At 32.3% G+C, this 6,381-nt stretch overlaps 1 long non-coding RNA gene across 1 annotated transcript; it reads right to left on the bottom strand.

Moving 5' to 3' along the window:
• Positions 1 to 2,420: 2,420 nt before the first annotated feature.
• LOC134693187 (uncharacterized) lies at positions 2,421 to 5,767 on the bottom strand. Its single transcript, XR_010102363.1, has 4 exons — positions 5,645 to 5,767; positions 4,651 to 4,867; positions 3,320 to 3,383; positions 2,421 to 2,614 (listed from the first exon to the last, which is right to left on the bottom strand). It is a non-coding gene; the product is annotated as an uncharacterized LOC134693187 (long non-coding RNA).
• Positions 5,768 to 6,381: the final 614 nt, after the last annotated feature.

The raw sequence follows: 6,381 nt of genomic DNA, 5'->3' as shown, positions 1-6,381 counted from the left end.
GTTTTTTAACATTTATGTCGTTTTGTCTTTTTGCCTGTATGGCGACCTATTTTTTTTAACATTTTAGTCGTTTCGTCTTTTTGCCTGTATGGCGACCTATTTTTTTTTAACATATACGTCGTTTGGTCTTTTTGGAAGTCTTGTTGGCAATCAAACCAAATCTTCTTTATTTATACTATTACAGACAATACAAACCGCAATTTGATATTGCAATAAATTTATAAAAAGGATACTTGAATGTTTCTCGAACAACCTAGTTTTACAGTAAAATCATTGCACATGAGAGACTATCTGTCTACGTAATGAAGCATATGCATACAATTTAATGATGGTTCAGTGACATTTTTATTTCATTTCTAAATACTAAAATTCAAAAGTAGATTATGTCACTAGTTCCACGTCATTTGCTCACGTCACACTATTTTTCAGATATAAATGTCTCATTGCAGACGTGACTTGGGAAAATACAAGAAGACTTTGAAAATATATATATACATATATGGGTTACAGATAATATAAATTTAAATTGACATTTTCGTAAATCGCTTTTATTTACAGTAGAGTTGGTAGATTACAATGCATCTGGGTGATTATCTAGAATTACAATGCACTTTTGGGGGATCAATAAAACTACTCTAGATGTTATACACTCAGTGCAACATTAAATATAGGCAAATACGAAAATTTGAATCAGCTTTATTGTTACAAGTCGTAGACAAATTATGCATTAAAATAAATGAGTTCCTCCTGTCGTTATTTAGCTCGAAATAACAACTGTGTGGTCAAACGTACGTTTTACATGACACAGAAAAAACTTTTACCCTGCAATCAGCCAAACATTGTTCGAATAACAGTTGCTCTATTTGTACTTCAATAAAGTCTTCTCTTATTCCGCTGCCGTTTTGAGCAAGTTGGAATATGGGTACCGTATTGCTTTTTGCGTAACAATTTATATTGTGTGACCTCTTCGCTGTCTGTGTTTAACTATGTCGATTTCTTTAAACAAATCAAATAGTTTTTACAATCATTTGATTTTTTAAACAACTGAAGTTTCAAGTGTGTGTGTGTGTGTTTGGGGGTGGGGATTTTAGGATACAAAAAAAATGTAAACATTAATTTGTCGGAAATATCAAATTAATTTGTATTCGTTACGAAACAGGAGAAAAGCTCTGTGAGCCTCGAATGAAACTGTAACTGATGTTTATAACATGCAGCATATAACCAGCTTTTACAGGATTTTCAGTTTCTAATTTCGCCAATACATAACTTATGAAGCAAACCGAAAATTAATAAGTATTATATGATCAGGGAGCTACCATTTGACTTTTAGGAAAAAAGACAGGATATGAGCTTTTAGTACATCAAACGAAGGATGAAACACTTTGCAAACAAATTACAGGACAGGACTGGTTCGATTCCCGTCTGGGATGAAAATTTCAGGAACTCAATTTTCGGCTCTGCCTTGACACCATTTGCGAGTATGGTCTTGAGGAAACGATGATAGTCCGTCGGAAGTGGACGATAAATGGCTGACCCGCGTTAAGAGAGAGCCATATCTCTTGCACGTTAAAGACACCCTTGTAGATTTCGAAAAAGAGTAGGCTAATGCCGCTACAAGGCAGCACTCGCACCCGCAAAGTGGAAAGGGATTAATATAAGTTGCAAAACTTGTTTCCCAATCCACTATAAATAAATATGTTTAACTAATTACAGGATGACAATTTTGTTTAAAAATAAGTCAGAATAAACTAAAGAAAAAACCAGGACCGAATATAGTGAAACATAAAAGGCAGGACAGAGATTACAACTACAAAAAAATGCAGGACACAATTTTTCTTCCCCCTAAAAATCAAATATTAAAGGTAGCTCTCTTAAATCCTAACCTCTCCCCCGAAAAATCAAATATGGTAGTTCCCTTAAATACATTGTTTTCTCGTTTGAACTGTTTTATAGCTTCCAATGTGGTGAGGATTTTGCTCATTCATAAAAACCATACTGTAATCTCTCTATATATATATATAGTTGTTTAATACATCCACGTCATTCGGTCTCTGACTGATATATGCCAGTGGCGGATCCAGGGGGAGGGTTTCGGGGGTTGGAATTCTCCCTTTTTTTTAAGACGATCAATGCATTTGAATGGGGACATATAGTTGGAACCTCCCCCCTTTTGTCCTGGGTAATGACCCCCTCTTTTGCCTTTTTTTAAATGACTGGATCCGCCCCTGTTTGCAGTTGCCGCATGGGCTTTCATTCCAATTTATTTTATTCATATTATTATATTTCATACTTTAGTTATACTGATGCAGTTCGTCAGTTAATACATTTTCAACGGTGTTTCTGAACTCCTTGTACATAGCCGAGATGCGATGATACTTGTATTAGAATACACTAGGCCTTTCGATTGTATGTAAAAATATTCAGCAATTATTAGTTTTATTATTTGTAATTTTTAATCATAAAACAATAACAATATGTAAAAAAAGAAATAAATATTGGCTGTCATATATCAGAAGAACACTATCTAAACCAGTTTCGGGTAAATGCAATCGCATATTGGTTCCTATGAGAGCTCACAGATCCGCTCCGATTCTTCATCCGGGTCAGCTACCACCTGGAAAGAAGGAAATCCGTATTTTTTTGTTTTTAATTAAATTCAATTATATGATAGAGAGATATCATAGTATATCAGTGACCGCTGTGGAGAGTAAACTTGGAATTGATAGGAAATAACAAATACACGATATGTTCCGACATAGTAAATATACGAAAAAACGCGAAAATATTGGGGGAAAAAAACGGATTTTGGTAATAAAGGGGAAGAGTTAAAAAAAAGTGTTCTGTTCTAAGTACCTACAATCCACACGAATTCCGTTTTAAAAAGTCATCATTTAATCAGAATAAAAAGAACTGAAGGACAAAGCTGATCAGTCTACAAAATGTTCGTCTCAGCAATATATATCCACTTGTTAGCAACACGACGGGTGCCACATGTGGAGCAGGATCTTCTTTCCCCTCAGGAGCACTTGAAATCAGACACCCCAAGTTTTTTGAGTGGTTCGTGTTGCTTATTCTTTAGTTTTCTATGCTGTGTCATGTGTTCTATTGTGTGCCTGTTTGTCTTTTTCATTTTTAGCCAGGTGATGTCAGTTTGTGTTCGTGTCCCTCTAGTATCTTTCGTTCCTCTTTTATTAGAAAAAAGCCTCCTTTCAAATCATGTATTTGCCATTGATTCAGAATCGATTTGAAATTGAAAAATAAAAATGCGATAATGTATTGCACGAATATTTATCATGAACATTTTTTACTAAATGCTTACCTCTTTAAAGCAAGTTAATCGATGACCTTTTTCAGAATTTTTGACTGTTAGCACTTCTCATTTGCTGAAAGATAACAGAAAATTGCATATATGTCACGGTGGATACTATAAGTTCTGTTTACATTTTGTACATTTTACATATGTTAGAATAAGTACTGAATTAAAAGTCAAACAATATTCAATTTACAAGCAGTGGCGGATTCAGACGGATGGTTCCTGGGGGTGGACCCCCTTTTTTATTGACGATCAATGCATTTGAGTTGAGACATATAGTTGGAATCCCCCCTTTTTTACCCGGGGTAAGAACCTCCCCCCCCCCCCCATACCCACACACACTATTTTTATAAATGGCTCAGTTGATTCGTCCCTGACAAGAGTGCGTGAACAGTCCTAAAACTTTTCAGACTTCAACATGTTCAACCACAAAATAAAATTTCGAAATAACACATTTACATATATAAAGTAAAAGAATTATATAAGAGAAAACTAAGCATATGGGATATTTGTCTGTGACACACAATCAGTACAAACTCAGAAATAAAACGTATTTGGCAATTATACTGCATAGGTTCCCCTCAAAGTCGATATGTTTAAGGCTATCCCTATATTACGGTGTCCAATTTAAAAAAAAAAACATGAATATTGTTGTAAATAACTTTGTGTATCTCTGATTTTTTTTTACATGACTTCCCATTCCATAAAGTGCATATCCAATAAAATGTTGACTTGATGCTTCATCGTATATAACTTTTGTACATTATACGTTATTTACATTGATTTTACGAGCAATATTTTATAGAAGCACAAGTCAGATAACACATATAAGCGCTTTTTTTTTTTTTTGGGGGGGGGGGGTAATAAACATTAATAAAAGGAATCACTATTTAGGGAATACTAATACTTCATACTAGTTTATAAAAATCAAATTTTAAATACAATGGATAGCCATTTACCGATCATCATAAGGGAGATAAATCTTGGTTTTCAGTACATTATTGTTGAGGGCTATGATTGAAATAAATATACTGAAGACATCTCTCACCATTGTATAGGTGAGAGATGTTTTCCGCATATTTATTTCATATATATCTTTATAAGCAAACTGAATTGAACCATTCTTTAATGCTAAAGTAAACATGGTGTTGTCCTATTCACTTTTTATTGTATTTAAATAAGTTTGAAAATAAAATTCTATGAAATGAAACACAAGCAAGTAAGCAGTATTTCTCGACAAACAGTTTTGTACGTGTGAATGATGAACCAAACGAATATTATCAAAACATAAATGTACTCCATATGGAAAAAACAAAGTGTTTAAATATAAAACCTACACATTCAAAATCAGCAAGTGGTCTTTGGTGTTGATCACGGTAATTGCAGTAGGCTTCCCATTCTCTTTTATCATCACTTGTTGGACGAGGCGGAGGCGGGGGTGGTTTTAACTTTTCTATCCGTTTGGCATATCCTTTGATTGCAGGATCGTTTCCACAGTATGATAAAAACAATAGTGATCCCAGATATATCACAGCTAGAAAAGCGATCCGCATTCTAAGAAATAAAGTTATATATTAAATTATTGAAAGTGGTGACAGGACTTTCAGTAATGGAAGTATACATCTATTAACATCATGATGTGAAATAACACGAAACATGTCATGTATATTTACGACAAACCTTATCGAGAATAAAAAATATCTTTTCTATATAAATTTTCTTGATCTCTGAAAAAAATGTTTCCATCGATTAAGGCAAAATAGTTGAAAGTGCTCCTTAATTCTTGAAGATGATATTATGCATGTATGTATGAACTTGTGTCACGTGTGTGTCCTGCTGCACATATATATTTAAGATGCATTTTATGTTATGTTTCATGATCAGACATTTTATTGCATTTTATATTTTGAATTTAATAGACATTTTGATAAACAATATATGGAAGTTGATTAAAAAAGGAATCAACAAACTAAAATTCAATATAATTTTCGCCATTTTTCTATTTCCTTTTCTCATAAAACATTTGTTTTTCGCTATACCAGAGGCAATTTCTTTTTAATTCAAAAAAAGATAGATCATTATTCGATGTTTATTTTGATACATAAAAAGAATCTGTTTCAATTCATCTTCCAATATTATCATTATTATTTATATCTTTTTTAGCAAACATACTTTATATTAATTGTCATTTATAGATACAACTTTTTCAATAGAAAATAATACCTTTTTTACAATTAATTTAAAACATGTATAAATTTAAAAAAAAAAGTATTTAAAAAAGAAATATTCTTTAAAAAATATATAGTTTGTCACTAATAATTATTAACTTACCTTTTACTATTCACAAGGTGTGAACGGCATGTCTACATGTTCCATTCTAACGGCAACACCCGGAAGTCAACGTGTACTTCCAACGGCAATATGTCAATTTCTGTATTTACCGCAATATTACATTCACGTGTTTAAAAAATACTATTTAGGAACGCACTTATTAACTAATCTCAGGATGATAAATACAAGAATATGATTTTATACATGCCTTTTTTATATATTTTTTTTTATATCTATAGGGAGAAAATGCATGCGCCGTATATAAATGTATCTAAACAACAAGAATTGCATAGCTCTGGTTCAATGTCGGGATTTTGGTATAATTTGGTTATACCAGCTCTTCAACATTATCATTATATTTTGGCTTTTCTTGGAATATTTCTGCCTGAAAAAAAATACAATGTAGAGACAAAACTGTATTTCGAAATTCGGTTAGATTGGTAATGTCAATGTTTTAATTGACGATTCCAAAAGTATACCCATGTACAAATGTAGATTTTTTTAATTGTTGTTTCTGATGAATTAACACGGTTTTTGAAGTTTCAAATATCTGATGTAGATCAGATAAGTAATAAATAAAAACGTGTTTTTGTGTTTTTCAGCTTTCATAGTTTGCTTTTTTTATTTATTTTTGTTTGTTTTGATCTTTATAAAGCTTGTTTTTTTTGGTTACCTTTTCTCTCTCGGCTTCAGTGAGGGGATTTCGTATTCTGTTTGAAACAATAAAAATGTAATAC

The sequence above is a fragment of the Mytilus trossulus genome, chromosome 12 (genome assembly GCF_036588685.1).
Source record: "Mytilus trossulus isolate FHL-02 chromosome 12, PNRI_Mtr1.1.1.hap1, whole genome shotgun sequence".
Lineage (NCBI taxonomy): Eukaryota > Metazoa > Mollusca > Bivalvia > Mytilida > Mytilidae > Mytilus > Mytilus trossulus.
The sequence above is the reverse complement of the archived record's forward strand: the minus strand, read 5'-3'. Positions and strand labels throughout refer to the sequence as shown.